General features: G+C 40.9%; 1 long non-coding RNA gene across 1 annotated transcript in view; it reads right to left on the bottom strand.

Annotated features, from left to right (window-relative positions):
• Positions 1–2,112: 2,112 nt before the first annotated feature.
• The window catches only part of LOC138851659 (uncharacterized), a 33,784-nt gene continuing 18,794 nt past the window's right edge, over positions 2,113–17,102 (bottom strand). Inside the window, exon 4 of the long non-coding RNA XR_011391335.1 lies at positions 2,113–2,408. This is a non-coding gene — a long non-coding RNA (uncharacterized lncRNA). The remainder of the gene's footprint in view (positions 2,409–17,102) is intronic.

Genomic DNA, 17,102 nt, shown 5'->3' with positions numbered 1-17,102 from the left:
TAGTGTCCTAGATTTGTTCTTTCTTTGCCAGGATAGATGCAATTATTGATTTGTTTTTCCTATACATCCTGGCAAGTTCCAGCACCCACATACCACTCTCATATTTTTCAGCCACTTCATGGTTAAATTCGATGGTGTTTCTCACTTTTTTTACCACAGGAACTTTCTTTGGAGCCATGGTTACCCACAAAAACAATGGAAAACAAGCAAAATGTTTGGATGTATGAACATAAGCTTCCTCAGGCACCGAGAGACACAGGCAAACTGATGCACAAGTGGCCCCAGCTGGTGGATGGATGCGTCCCAAATGGCCAATCACTGAAATAATGGCCGATCACTGGGAACCAAAAAGCCGATCACCAAGTTGGCTGATAACAGGAACGGCTATTAACCGAGGGTTCATTGTAATTAAAATTGTATGTCTTCTCTACTAGAATTATTAAAGCCACATAGCATTACCCAACAGGATACTCAATTCTTTTGTATTCATTGTAACTCATCTAATGACTATATGAACTGTCATTGTCTTATTAATCTTAAGTTAATTTTAAGTTTGCCTGAAATGCTCTGCATACAAAGGGGCTTTTGGCATGTACACCTAACTATTATTTTCCTTTGTACAAACATGTACAGTGGACCCTCGACCAACGATATTAATCTGCTCCAGAGAGCTTATCTTTAGGCGAATTTATCGTTAGTCAAATTAATTTTCTCCATAAGAAATAATGGAAATCCAATTAATCTGTTCCAGACAACCAAAAGTATTAAAAAATGTTTTTTTTTTTCATGAAATATACATTTTCCTACAAAGAAAACAATGAGACATGAACAATTACTGCATAAATAAATGCTAAAATGACACTTACCTTTATTGAAGAGTATTGATGAGTGATGAGACACTGTTTTTCTTAAACATTCTGGGATTTTCAGAGTGATACATGAGTAAAGGCTTCACTTTGCAATCCCCACTAACATTACAACAAAACATGAGAGTTAGCTTGTCTTTCATAGGCTTGTGTCCTAGGTGTGCCTTTTCCTCCTGAGTAATGTAGGTCCTCTTTGGCATTTTCTTCCAGAACAGGCCTGCTTTGCCACAACTGAACACTTTTTGGGGTTGGAATTTTTCAGCTTTACCATGCCTTATCACACTGTGTGTGCCAGTATGATTCTTAAATCTCTCAAACCAACCTTTGCTGGCCTTAAATTCAACAATATGAGCAATAGTTCGAGACATTTTTCCTGTTCACTTGGGTGTTAGTTGATTGGTGTGGGTTGCATCCTAGGGGACAAGATTAAGGACCCCATTGGAAATAAGTTAGACAGTCCTAGATGATGCACTGACTTTCTTGGGTTATCCAGGGTGGCTCACCATCTGGGGTTAATTGTTTCTTAGTGACTGTTTCTTGTTAAGACATATCAACAGCATTCTCTCAACATCTTCGAGTAGTACAGCTGACAGTGTGGCAGCAGCAGCAGCAGCTGACCATGGAATAGCAGCAGCTGATGGTGGTACAGCAGCAGCTGATGGTGGTGCAGCAGCAGCTGACAGTGGTGCAACAACAGCTGACAGTGGTGCAGGAGCAGCAGCTGACAATGGTAAAGCAACAGATGACCGTGGTACGATAGTATTTCTCACCTTTTTTACCACAGGGTTGGCACTAGAAGCTTTCTTTGGGCCCGTGGTAGTTTATTTAGCAGTTACAAGCACTAAAGACAATGGAATTCAAAATATATCGCATGTATGCGTGAAACAGTCTGCCCTGGCTTGTAAACAATGGCACACTAGCTGAAGGCAGGGCAGCTGAGGCACGTTCAGCTGGACAGACAGACGGACACATTTGGGACAAATGCTGTTAGTCGAGTTTTTCATCGTTGGCCAGGCCAAAATTTTTACACCAATATGCTTTGTAAGGTGATTTTTCGGTTAGACAATGCCTTCGTTGGTCAGGGATCCATTGTATCATGTCAAATTAAAATATTATTATAAGAAATATTTATATCTAATGATTACCTTACAAATAAATGATGAGCAAAGGTAGGTATCAAGAGCTGGAGCTCTACCTTTTCAGACATGAGTGAATATATCCAAATACAAAAATTAGCTTACCATCCTCAATGGTCCGTGAGCGAAACTTTGCTGTCGGTGGAACTGAGTGCGATGTGGTCAGTGGTCCAGCAGTGGGACTGGCCAAGATGTTGCCTGTGGTCAGTGGTCCTGCAGTGGGACTGGCCAAGAAGTTGCCTGTGGTCAGTGATTCCAGCAGTGGGACTGGCCAAGAAGTTGCCTGTAGTCAGTGGTCCAGCAGTAGGACTGGCCAAGATGTTGCCTGTGGTCAGTGGTCCAGCAGTGGGACCGGGCAGCAAGTTGCTTGTGGTTGGTAATCAATGGGTACTGGATGTAATGCTCCCTGTGTTGGGATAAACATCTTTAATTGTACTTAATACAGACAATTATTTTTTATAAATAAATAAAGGTTAACCCTTAAACTGTCCAAATGTAGATCTACACTCGCTCGTGTGGCGCTCCGAATGTGGATCTATGTTCGATTTTACATGCTTTCTTGTGTAAAAAAAAGGTAGATCAATGTTCAGAGTGCTACACGAGTGGACATTTGGACAGTTTAGGGGTTAACTTGCAGGTTTATGTTCCATGGGCACCATGAATTATGAATACCAAATTTTTCTTGTTGCTACAACTGAAATTTTTCAGTTTCTAAATATGCTTCTCTTATTTACTGATTCTGCAGCTGTTGAATATAAATAAAGATTACACCACGTACAGTGAGGTATGTTGCAACAAACAATTTATACAACAAATATTTACAGCAGTTGGATATGCTGAATGTTGAAGACAGAGTAAAACAACTGAAGCTAAATCATGTTTATAAAATTGCTCACAAACAGTGTCCAGAATATCTTGCTGTCAGTTTTGTCTAGGTTGGGAACCAAAGCAATCATAGTACTAGGGGGAGAGAGCACAACTTTGTAGTACCCACAGTCATTGGCCAAGCTTCAAACACCTTTTATTGTACAGCAATAAAGGAATGGAACAGACTGCCCGCACATGTCAAAGCCAGTCATAGCATGAACCAGTTCAAGAAGAGTGCCAAAAGGTGTCTGATGAATGTAGCTACACAAAGGGAGGGGAATGATTTTCTATTTTTTAGCTAACATACATGTAAATTTTACCTTATTCGTAGTAATGACCCTCGTATTGTAGATAGTCTTAATGACCCTCGTGTAGTAGATAATAAGATGTTATCTTCATTATAGAATAATAAGAAAATATTATAACCTTCATATTATATTAATAAGGTAAAAGGACCCCAATGGAAATAAGTCACAAAGTCCGACTTTTTTGGGTTATCCCAGGTTCTCTACACACATGCTGCTATGTATGATAATCTATGTAGCTGTATTTGTGTATACCTGAATAAACTTACTTACTTACTTAAATAAACATTCATTCTCTCCTCTGCCTCCTGTCCTGCAAGTTCAGCAACATGAAACTAGGATAAAATACAGTATTTTTTATTATTTTTGTACTAATTTGTTTGTTTTATTACAAGTAATGGTATTCTTTATTTCTAGAGTATAGATGCACATTTATGCATTTTTTTAAATTTTTTATTATGTTTTTCATTGTTATGTGGTTGTATTAGGGGGCCTGGAATGGATTACCTGTATTATGAATGAGGTTCTAGAACCTATTATGGTAGATTTATTATAGCATACCTCACTGTACATAGAATACAAGTATAAACAGAATTGTATATCAAGTACTATGCACAATAGGGCCCCGCTTTGCAGCATTTCGTCTTATGGCATTCCTTTAACACAGTTTACCTGGAGTTTACCTGGAGAGAGTTCCGGGGGTCAACGCCCCCGCGGCCCGGTCTGAGACCAGGCCTCCTGGTGGATCAGAGCCTGATCAACCAGGCTGTTGCTGCTGGCTGCACGCAAACCAACATACGAGCCACAGCCCGGCTGATCCGGAACTGACTTTAGGTGCTTGTCCAGTGCCAGCTTGAAGACTGCCAGGGGTCTGTTGGTAATCCCCCTTATGTGTGCTGGGAGGCAGTTGAACAGTCTCGGGCCCCTGACACTTATTGTATGGTCTCTTAACGTGCTAGTGACACCCCTGCTTTTCATTGGGGGGATGGTGCATCGTCTGCCAAGTCTTTTGCTTTCGTAATGAGTGATTTTCGTGTGCAAGTTCGGTACTAGTCCCTCTAGGATTTTCCAGGTGTATATAATCATGTATCTCTCCCTCCTGCGTTCCAGGGAATACAGGTTTAGGAACCTCAAGCGCTCCCAGTAATTGAGGTGTTTTATCTCCGTTATGCGCGCCGTGAAAGTTCTCTGTACATTTTCTAGGTCGGCAATTTCACCTGCCTTGAAAGGTGCTGTTAGTGTGCAGCAATATTCCAGCCTAGATAGAACAAGTGACCTGAAGAGTGTCATCATGGGCTTGGCCTCCCTAGTTTTGAAGGTTCTCATTATCCATCCTGTCATTTTTCTAGCAGATGCGATTGATACAATGTTATGGTCCTTGAAGGTGAGATCCTCCGACATGATCACTCCCAGGTCTTTGACGTTGGTGTTTCGCTCTATTTTGTGGCCAGAATTTGTTTTGTACTCTGATGAAGATTTAATTTCCTCATGTTTACCATATCTGAGTAATTGAAATTTCTCATCGTTGAACTTCATATTGTTTTCTGCAGCCCACTGAAAGATTTGGTTGATGTCTGCCTGGAGCTTTGCAGTGTCTGCAATGGAAGACACTGTCATGCAGATTCGGGTGTCATCTGCAAAGGAAGACACGGTGCTGTGGCTGACATCCTTGTCTATGTCGGATATAAGGATGAGGAACAAGATGGGAGCGAGTACTGTGCCTTGTGGAACAGAGCTTTTCACCGTAGCTGCCTCGGACTTTACTCTGTTGACGACTACTCTCTGTGTTCTGTTAGTGAGGAAATTATAGATCCATCGACCGACTTTTCCTGTTATTCCTTTAGCACGCATTTTGTGCGCTATTACGCCATGGTCACACTTGTCGAAGGCTTTTGCAAAGTCTGTATATATTACATCTGCATTCTTTTTGTCTTCTAGTGCATTTAGGACCTTGTCGTAGTGGTCCAATAGTTGAGACAGACAGGAGCGACCTGTTCTAAACCCATGTTGCCCTGGGTTGTGTAACTGATGGGTTTCTAGATGCATGGTGATCTTGCTTCTTAGGACCCTTTCAAAGATTTTTATGATATGGGATGTTAGTGCTATTGGTCTGTAGTTCTTTGCTGTTGCTTTACTGCCCCCTTTGTGGAGTGGGGCTATGTCTGTTGTTTTTAGTAACTGTGGGACGACCCCCGTGTCCATGCTCCTTCTCCATAGGATGGAAAAGGCTCGTGATAGGGGCTTCTTGCAGTTCTTGATGAACACAGAGTTCCATGAGTCTGGCCCTGGGGCAGAGTGCATGGGCATGTCATTTATCGCCTGTTCGAAGTCATTTGGCGTCAGGATAACATCGGATAGGCTTGTGTTAATCAAATTTTGTGGCTCTCTCATAAAAAATTCATTTTGATCTTCGACTCTCAGTCTGGTTAGCGGCTTGCTAAAAACTGAGTCATATTGGGACTTGAGTAGCTCACTCATTTCCTTGCTGTCATCTGTGTAGGACCCATCTTGTTTAAGTAGGGGCCCAATACTGGACGTTGTTCTCGATTTTGATTTGGCATAGGAGAAGAAATACTTTGGGTTTCTTTCGATTTCATTTATGGCTTTTAGTTCTTCCCGCGATTCCTGACTCCTAAAGGATTCTTTTAGCTTAAGTTCGATGCTTGCTATTTCTCTGACCAGTGTCTCTCTATGCATTTCAGATATATTGACCTCTTTTAGCCGCTCTGTTATTCTTTTCCGTCGCCTGTAAAGGGAGCGCCTGTCTCTTTCTGTTTTACATCTACTCCTCCTTTTTCTTAGAGGAATAAGCCTTGTGCATACATCGAGTGCCACCGAGTTAATCTGTTCTAGGCATAAGTTGGGGTCTGTGTTGCTTAGTATATCTTCCCAGCTTATATCGGTTAGGACTTGGTTTACTTGGTCCCACTTTATGTTTTTGTTATTGAAGTTGAATTTGGTGAATGCTCCCTCGTGACTAATCTCATTATGTCGGTCTGGGGCTCCGCGCATACATGACTGAACCTCAATTATGTTGTGATCTGAGTATATTGTTTTTGATATGGTGATATTTCTTATCAGATCATCATTGTTAGTGAAGATGAGGTCTAGTGTATTCTCCAGTCTAGTAGGCTCTATTATTTGCTGGTTTAAATTGAATTTTGTGCAGAGATTTAAAAGCTCGCGTGAGTGTGAGTTTTCATCAGAGCTGCCTCCTGGTGTTATTACTGCAACAACATTATTTGCTATATTCCTCCATTTTAGGTGCCTTAAGTTGAAATCCCCCAGGAGCAAGATGTTGGGTGCAGGAGCTGGAAGGTTTTCCAGACAGTGGTCAATTTTTAACAGCTGTTCCTGGAATTGCTGGGATGTTGCATCCGGAGGCTTGTAGACTATCACAATGACTAGGTTTTGGTTCTCGACCTTTACTGCTAAAACTTCCACTACATCATTTGAGGCATTTAGCAGTTCTGTGCAAACAAGTGACTCTGCAATGTACAGGCCAACCCCCCCTTTTTTCCTGTTCACTCTGTCACATCTGTATAGGTTGTAACCTGGGATCCATATTTCGTTGTCCAAGTGATCCTTTATGTGGGTCTCAGTGAAAGCCGCGAACATTGCCTTTGCCTCTGCAAGCAGTCCACGGATGAAAGGTATTTTGTTGTTTGTTGCTGGCTTTAGACCCTGTATATTTGCAAAGAAGAATGTTATCGGACTGGTGGTATTGTTGGTACTGGGGGGGGATTTTTTTTCCGGCATTAGTATCTGTATCTGTTGGTTTGGAGTGGAGGCCATCGACTGTGGTTCCACTCCAGGAATGACTGGATTTGGTGTACGATTTCTGCCATTTCCTGCCAGTTTTTTTTCCTTCCTGGCACTAAAAAACCTCTCCCTCTTGAGTGGCAATGTCAAATTATGACCAAAATTTGCTATACAGCAAGCGGTCTTTCAAATACAGTATACCCCACATGGTTTGCTTACATTCTCTGTGACTACATCTATTATGTCTGGAAACTTTCCAAAATCTCAAGTATTTTAAACCTTTCAGGGTTTCCAATGAACTAGTATGGCTTACACACCAGAGTTATTGACAAACTAGAACACCAAAATTCTAGCTCCTTCAAATCTAGTGAGAGAAAGCTGGTAGGCCTACATATGAAAGAATGGGTCTATGTGGTCAGGGTGCACATTATAAATATAATCCTGCAGCACACAGTGCATAATGAGAAAAAAAACTCTGACCATGTTTTTGGGTGAAAACAGTGACTTTGCAGTGTATTTTCGTATGGTATTTATGGTGGTATTCTAGTTTTCCTGGTCTCATTTTATAGAATGGAAGACATATTACAGAAATTGTGATGATTTTGATTGGTTTCATAATGAAAAATACCTTGAAATTGAGCTAAGAGTAGCAGAAATGTTCGATTTTTACCAAATTTCAAAAGTAAACAAATCATGCCAAGCGTCCAATACACATCAACTGGTGAGTCTAATATTCTTTCACAAGTGCACTGATATTATTTATACCATTTCCACAACATTTCTACACTAATACAGTAGTCTGCATAACAGTAAATCTTCTATTTGTTTTGAGAATAAAAATTCAAAGTGGAAAGCAAAAGAGATGTAAGAGGGGCCTGGGGACATAACTAATGAACAGAGAAAATGTTATTTTAGTGCCAGAAATGTGTCTTGCTTATTCTGGACCCTGTTTGGAAATTGGCATCTTCTGAAATTTGTGTGAAATTGGTAAAATTGCCAATTTCTGACCACTTTATTAGATACTTGAAATTGGGAAATGGGTAGTTTCTTGTACACAGTCAACAGAAAAGATGGAGTTCTAGTGAAATAGATATGACTTTCGTCTACTGGTACACTGAAATTGGCCGAAAACAGGGCTCAAAGTGGGTGAAATCGCCGATGCGTCAACATCGTCGAGACTGCTAACTTTGCGAGCATAATTCTGTAAGTTTTCCATCAAAATTCATACTTTTGGTGTCATTATGATCAGAAAAAGGTTCTCTATCATTTCATAAGAAAAAATAATTTTTTTTCCAAAAAATTTTTGAACCTGAGAAAGAGTTTCGGAGAGGGCCTCTCGACTCTGAAAGGGTTAAAGTTATTGTGTATTTTACATATACTCTGATAATTATACTTATATCTACCTGTACAGGTACCATCTGACTTACAACCAAGTTCCATTCCGGCAAACCGGTCATAAGTCGAAATGGACGTAAGTTGAACCTTACTACTGAATATCAACATCACATTTTTGTAATGACTTTTATTTTTTATTTTAGTATTTAATTTTTTACTTTACTTTTATGCTGTTAGTAATGTATTTTATACTGAAAGGTTTAGGATAAACACTGTGTGCAACACAGACAGTTGTTCATTTCCCAGAAATTTGGCATAGAAAACACAGTCGTAAGTTGAATGGTCGTATATCGAGCAGGTCGTAAGTCGGATGGTAGGTGTACCTAAATATACTTACACACTGTGCTGGTGTGCAGGTACACATTAAAATCACTAAGAATCTCTCTGCTCATGACGCCAATACATACTACATAAAAATAGTCACTCTTGGCACATCAAATGTCTTATTTTACATTAATATTGACCTTTTCATTAATTCATCTATGATATTTTCCTCAAAATTATATAAGAAACACATTTCACAGCATATAAACATGATACATACACTAACAGAATAAAAATTGACATATGAGATTTATTTAAAAACAGGCTGTGTAGGTAGTGTCGGAAGAATTACGTTTTCTCTAGTCAAAAACTAGGGGATAACTGTAGAAAAATATTCATTTCGTATGCCTTCACTCTAAATATAGCAATTCACAATCCTTGTGGGTTTAGAGCTTTTTTATTATGATAATAGTAATAATATCTTCATTCACTCTAAAAATGGTGTGTTGCATGAGAATGGGAGTGTTGCTGTTTGTTTATCCTGAGCTAGCTTGTGCACAAAGTAAGAATATTTGTATTGTGAGGTAATTATTATTATTATAATAAAAAATATTGTAAGGTAAAAGTTTTACAAACTCTTACAAAAGTACATGAATGAAATAAAAGTAGACACACACATTACTACATATTTATTTTGCCTGACCATGTGACTACCCGCAACCTGTTCAGTTTGTGTTCTTACATTGTCGGAACTCTGTATCTCTTTCTCTCTCTCATTTACTTTTTTGTTGACTAGTTGGCTCTCATTGATGATGGCGTCTAAGCTTAGCTGTGACAAAAAGAGGAGTCGTAAGCCTCTTGCTTTAAGTGCCAAGTTAGAGGATGATGGTGTGCCATTCTGATTTTATTCAATAAATACCCTGCCACTCACCTCTCACATTAATATTATATTTTAAGGTAAGTAATAAGTATACAGTGTGTGTATCTTACCTTTTATTGTGTTTTTAATGCCAGTTTCTATTGTTAACTTAATATAAGTTAGTGTAAACTTGTTGTCTGGCATTTATTGCATATTTTACATGTGCTCTGATAATAATACTTGTGGACCTGTGTGATAGCAGGGCGGTGGGACAACATTACGATTTCTCTGGTCAGGCACCAGAGAAAATGTATATGAATCTGCGTTTAGCCCAGCCACTCCCCCACTCCGCTTTTGTTTACAATTTTCGGCATGACTTATTCATTACTTCTCCCTTCATTTATGATGGCATCTAAAGGTAGTTAGAAACAATTAAATTCAGTGAACAAGTTATGTCAATGCTAATAATATGGCTGTGGGTCACAATGTAGGTAGCCAGTAGGTGTAGCCCAGGTGGGCTACACCTATCAGCTACCTACACTGACTTCCTACAAATAAATACTACTCACCTCTCTTCCTTTATTAAGACTATACATATTTTAAGGTATGTGTAGTTTAACGTATGTGTATTTTAACTCTCTGGGCTGTTTTATAAATTGTATGTTAAGTATGAGATGGGGAGTCAAGGCTAGCTACACCTGACTTCCTACAAATAAGTACAACTCACCTCTCACCTTACTTTAAGATTTCAAATACTTTAAGATAAGTAATGAATGTACTGTGTATGTATTTTGCTTTTTGTGTTTTTTAATACCTAGGTCTATTACTAACTTAATATAATTTAGTGTAAACTTGTTGTCTGGCATTTATGTACATTTATAAATGGAAAAAATGGTGTTCAGCTTTCCAGCAATGTCTGTTTTTTGGTGATGTCTGCTTCCCGGCAATAGCCTGGAATCTAACCCGCCATATAAATGGGGCCTCACTGTACAATTTTAATGGTGGTATTAAATATGGAGTGTAAACAGAGAGCTTCAATGCTGCTGTTCATCTCGAGTAAACATTGATGTGTGAAACTGTAGCAACACATGACAGGTAATAATTAAAAATTCTTTTCTTTGCAGATGTACACAATATGTTATTTTTAAGCAGTGAACTTCTCAAGTGAAGGTAGAATATCAAGAACATGGTCATACAGATAGTAGGGATGAGGGAAATGTATCAGGTGAAGGTAGAAAATCAAGAACATGGTCATACAGATAGTAGGGATGAGGGAAATGTATCAAGTGAAGGTAGAAATAATGGCTCATACATTCCAGCATGGAAAGTCCAGTAGGCCTCCAAACATTGATGCCCAGTAGGCCTCCTTTGCCTCCAAACATTAATGTGAGCAATGACTAGTTCAGTAAATGTCATAAAATGAACCTCCATAAAGCAGATGTTTGCTAAAAAAAAGGTCAAAAAAATTTGGCCAGGCAAAGGCTCAACATTTATTGGGATTTCTGATTAAAATAACCATGAAGTGGACCAAATACACTATCAAACAGCTATCCAGTCCAGTCGTGCATTCGATAAAATAAACCAACTCTTGTTAATAACAAGTTTGTCTAATGGGAAGTTCATCCTGGACACGTACATTTTCATTGTTCTTATGAACAAACCAGTGGCTACCAGCATCAGTTTGTTATTGTCTGCTTCACTATTCACACCAGTGACTACCAGCATCAGTTTGTTATTGTCTGCCTCACTACTCACACAAGTGACTACCACCATCAGTTTGTTACTGTCTGCTTCACTACTCACACCAGTGACTACCAGCATCAGTTTGTTATTGTCTGCCTCACTACCTCGTAGTAGCATACATAACGTGATTAGGCATGGTGAGGCTGCCAGTTCAGATCACAAAGCGGCTGAAAAATATGTGCATGAATTCAAGGAGTACATAGAGGCTGAAGGATTGAAACCTGAACAAGTGTTTAATTGTGACGAAACAGGCCTGTTTTTGAAGAAATTGCCAAGCAGGACCTACATTACTCAGGAGGAAAAAGCTACCTCAAGTCCTAATGGAGGGGATTCCCCTTCTAAACAATAGGTTCAACACTCTCCCCTCCTCCCATCACATCAATCATCACCAGATCTTCATTAAAGGTAAGTGTCAATTATTCTATTGTTATTATTCAATTGTTATTGTTGTTATTGTAATTATTCAATTGCATTAAACTTAATATTTCATGCAGTAAAATTTTTTTTTTTTCATACTTTTGGGTGTCTTGCACGGATTAATTTGATTTCAATTATTTCTTATGGGGAAAATTGATTCGCTTTCCGATAATTTTGATTTACGATGAGCACTCAGGAACGGATTAATATCGTGAACCGGGGGTTCACTGTAGTTACATAGATTATCATACATAGCAGAAAATGTGTAGGGAACCTGGGATGACCCTAAAAAGTCAGTGTTTGAGCACAAAGAACTGCCATTCAACTATTACACCTACACTATAAAGTGCACAGAAATCGGTAATTTGGCCAAGTTTACAAAAAATAAAAAATGACAATTTATAAACACAGTCCAAAATATTCAATGTAGATATTATTGGCACTAAAACAAAATTTTCCCTGCTCATTATTCACATTCCCAGCAATATTCTTTATTAAACTTGCCTTCCATGTTAAATTCATAATCACACAAAAAATGAAGATTTACTCTATTTCTTGGATAACAAAATATAACCAGGAATTATTGGTCACAGTTTATGGCATCCCAATAATTGAATCAGAACTATTAAAAACCCATAAAACAGAGCAGGGGGTTAGGGGGACCTTACCAGTCCTCAGGAAAATTGACAAAAATAGAATATTTTTGTCAATAGAATATTTTTGTCAATTTCAAGCTACTTCCAGTCCTGAAAACAACCTAGAAAGCTAGCATAGACATGACTAACTCTAGCTTAAGTCCCCTCTAAGCCATCAACATGACTTATGAAATCACAATGACATGATTGCAAACATACCATACCACAGGCAGGTTTAGAACCTGCACCATACTAGCTGGAGATTTGTCTGTAAAAACTTGCATTCGTAGTCACAGTGGTGCCTATGCTAACCTTCCTATGGCGTATAAATATACCTAGTTGGATGACTCTTGTTGTCACTTGCTGGTCCAGTGGCTAATGCATTGGTGTGTAGTTTTATGACTCTGATCACTGGTTCTTAACCCGTCCATGGCATGGTTTCTTTGCAATTGTGTCACTGCGATTTTGTGAGTCTCATGCACCAACAGGGAATACAGTCACAGAAACCCAAGGCAAATGGAAACCAAGCCTGTGCACATACTATGCACTTGGTATCTGCAGACATGGGAAATCTGGAAAAACAGACGGCACGTGCAACTATGACCACTCTAGAAAATGCCGTGCCCATATGACAACAGGAAAATGCAAACTCCCTTCCTGTAAGCTTTTTCACCCCGAAATGTGTACCTCTTCAGTACAGGAAAGACTGTGCTATAACTTAAATTGCCAGGCACACCATCTAAAGGGGACAAAAAGATACAAAACATCCAGGCCATGGGAAAACCTGGGTAGCCACAGCCACTCAAGAGGGAGAGGTTTTTTAGTGCCAGGAAGGAAAAAAAACTGGCAGGAAATGGCAGAAATCATACACCAAATCCAGTCATTCCTGGGTTATCCTGTTCAACTGCCTCCCAGCACACATAAGGGGGATTACCAACAGACCCCTGGCAGTCTTCAAGCTGGCACTGGACAAGCACCTAAAGTCAGTTCCTGATCAGCCAGGCTGTGGCTCGTACAAGCCAGCAGCAACAGCCTGGTTGATCAGGCGCTGATCCACCAGGAGGCCTGGTCACAGACCGGGCCGCGGGGGCGTTGACCCTCGGAACTCTCTCCAGGTAAACTCCAGGTAATAGTCGATGGCCTCCACTCCAAACCAACAGATACAGATACTAATGCCGGAAAAAAAATCCCCCCCAGTACCAACAATACCACCAGTCCGATGACATTCTTCTTTGCAAATACGTATACAGGGTCTAAAGCCAGCAACAAACAACAAAATACCTTTCATCCGTGGACTGTTTGCAGAGGCAAAGGCAATGTTCACGGCTTTCACTGAGACCCACATAAAGGATCACATGGACAACGAAATATGGATCTCAGGTTACAACCTATACAGATGTGACAGAGTGAACAGGCAAAAGGGGGGGGTTGGCCTGTACATTGCAGAGTCACTTGTTTGCACAGAACTGCTTAATGCCTCAAATGATGTAGTGGAAGTTTTAGCAGTAAAGGTCGAGAACCAAAACCTAGTCATTGTGGTAGTCTACAAGCCTCCGGATGCAACATCCCAGCAATTCCAGGAACAGCTGTTAAAAATTGGCCACTGTCTGGAAAATCTTCCAGCTCCTGCACCCAACATCTTGCTCCTGGGGGATTTCAACTTAAGGCACCTAAAATGGAGGAATATAGCAAATAATATTGTTGCAGTAATAACACAAGGAGGCAGCTCTGATGAAAACTCACACTCGCACGAGCTTTTAAATCTCTACACAAAATTCAATTTAAACCAGCAAATAATATAGCCTACTAGACTGGAGAATACACTAGACCTCACCTTCACTAACAATGATGATCTGATAAGAAATGTCACCATGTCAAAAACAATATACTCAGATCACACCATAATTGAGGTTCAGACATTTATGCATGGAGCCCCAGACCGACATAATGAGATTAGTCACGAGGGAGCTTTCACCAAATTCAACTTCAATAACAAAAACATAAAGTGGGACCAAGTAAACCAAGTCCTAACCGATATAAGCTGGGAAGATATACTAAGCAACACAGACCCCAACTTATGCCTAGAACAGATTAACTTGGTGGCACTCGATGTACGCTCAAGGCTTATTCCTCTAAGAAAAAGGAGGAGTAGATGTAAAATAGAAAGACAGGCGCTCCCTTTACAGGCGACGGAAAAGAATAACAGAGCAGCTAAAAGAGGTCAATATGTCTTAAATGTGTAGGGAGACACTGGTCAGAGAAATAGCAAGCATCGAACTTAAGCTAAAGGAATCTTATAGGAGTCGGGAATCGCGGGAAGAACTAAAAGCCATAATGAAATCGAAAGAAACCCAAAGTATTTCTTCTCCTAAGCCAAATCAAAGTCGAGAACAACGCCCAGTATTGGGCCCCTACTTAAACAAGATGGGTCCTACACAGATGACAGCAAGGAAATGAGTGAGCTACTCAAGTCCCATTATGGCTCAGTTTTTAGCAAGCCACTAACCAGACTGAGAGTCGAAGATCAAAATGAATTTTTTATGAGAGAGCAACAGAATTTGGTTATCCAATGTTATCCTGACGCCCATTGACTTCGAACAGGCGATAAATGACATGCCCATGCACTCTGCCCCAGGGTCAGACTCATCGAACTCCGTGTTCATCAAGAACTGCAAGAAGCCCCTATCACGAGCCTTTTCCATCCTATGGAGAGGGAGCATGGACATGGGGGGTCATCCCACAGTTACTAAAAACAAGAGACATAGCCCCACAGCACAAAGGGGGCAGTAAAGCAACACAAAGAACCACAGAGCGATAGCACTAACATCCCATATCATAAAAATCTTTGAAAGGGTCCTAAGAAGCAAGATCACCACCCATCTAGAAACCCATCAATTACACAACCCAGGGCAACATGGGTTTAGAACAGGTCGCTCCTGTCTGTCTCAACTATTGGATCACTACGACAAGGTCATAGATGCACTAGAAGACAAAAAGAATGCAGATGTAATATATACAGACTTTGCAAAAGCCTTCGACAAGTGTGACCATGGCGTAATAGCGCACAAAATGCATGCTAAAGGAATAACAGGAAAAGTCGGTTGATGGATCTATAATTTCCTCACTAACAGAACACAGAGAGTAGTCGTCAACAGAGTAAAGTCCGAGGCAGCTATGGTGAAAAGCTCTGTTCCACAAGGCACAGTACTCGCTCCCATCTTGTTCCTCATCCTCATATCCGACATAGACAAGGATGTCAGCCACAGCACCGTGTCTTCCTTTGCAGATGACACCCGAATCTGCATGACAGTGTCTTCCATTGCAGACATTGCAAGGCTCCAGGCGGATATCAACCAAATCTTTCAGTGGGCTGCAGAAAACAATATGAAGTTCAACGATGTGAAATTTCAATTACTCAGATATGGTAAACACGAGGAAATTAAATCTTCATCAGAGTACAAAACAAATTCTGGCCACAAAATAGAGCAAAACACCAATGTCAAAGACCTGGGAGTGATTATGTCGGAGGATCTCACCTTCAAGGACCATAACATTGTATCAATCGCATCTGCTAGAAAAATGACAGGATGGATAATGAGAACCTTCAAAACTAGGGAGGCCAAGCCCATGATGACACTCTTCAGGTCACTTGTTCTATCTAGGCTGGAATATTGCTGCACACTAACAGCACCTTTCAAGGCAGGTGAAATTGCCGACCTAGAAAATGTACAGAGAACCTTCACTGCGTGCATAACGGAGATAAAACACCTCAATTACTGGGAGCGCTTGAGGTTCCTAAACCTGTATTCCATGGAACGCAGGCGGGAGAGATACATGATTATACAGTGGACCCCCGCATACCGTTGGCATCACATAACGTTAAATCCGCATACCGATACATTTTATCGCTAAGATTTTGCCTCGCATACCGCTAAAAAACCCGCTCAACACTATTCGTCCGAGACGCATCTAATGTGCGGCCTGAGCCAGCCTCACTTGTTCCGCCGGTGGCATTGTTTACAAGCCAGCCTCCGCGGTAACATCCAAGCATACAATCCTAACATTTCGTATTATTACAGTGTTTTTGGTGATTTTATCTGCAAAATAAGTGACCATGGGCCCCAAGAAAGCTTCTAGTGCCAACCCTGTGGTAAAAAGGGTGAGAAATATTATTGAAATACTGTGGTACCATGGTCAACTGCTGATGCTGCTGCTGCTGTAGCACTGTCAGCTGCTGCTGCTGCTGTAGCACCATCAGCTGCTGCTGCTGCTGCTGTATCACCGTCAGCTGCTGCTGCTGCTGTAGTACCATCTGCTGCTGCTGTAGCATCGTTTGCTGCTGCTGTAGCACTGTCAGCTGCTGCTGCTGCTGCACTGTCAGCTGCTGCTGCTGCTGCAACACTGTCAGCTGCTGCTGCTGCTGTAGCACCATCAGCTGCTGCTGCTGCTGTACCACCATCAGCTGCTGCTGTTGTAGAACCGTCTGTTGCTGCTATAGCATTGTCTGCTGCTGCTGTAGCACTGTCAGCTGCTGCTGCTGCTGCACTGTCAGCTGCTGCTGCTGCTGCAACACTGTCAGCTGCTGCTGCTGCTGTAGCACCATCAGCTGCTGCTGCTGCTGTACCACCATCAGCTGCTGCTGTACCACCATCAGCTGCTGCTGTTGTAGAACCGTCTGTTGCTGCTATAGCATTGTCTGGTGATGCTGTAGCGCTGTCAGCTGCTGCTGCTGCTGCACTGTCAGCTGCTACTGTTGCTGTAGCACTGTCAGCTGCTGCTGCTGTAGCACTGTCAGCTGCTGCTGTACCACCGTCAGCTGCTGCTGCTGCTGTAGTACCATCTGCTGCTGCTGC

This window comes from Cherax quadricarinatus, unplaced genomic scaffold (genome assembly GCF_038502225.1).
Source record: "Cherax quadricarinatus isolate ZL_2023a unplaced genomic scaffold, ASM3850222v1 Contig1448, whole genome shotgun sequence".
Classification (NCBI taxonomy): Eukaryota; Metazoa; Arthropoda; class Malacostraca; order Decapoda; family Parastacidae; genus Cherax; species Cherax quadricarinatus.
This window is presented reverse-complemented; position numbering and strand designations above follow the sequence as displayed.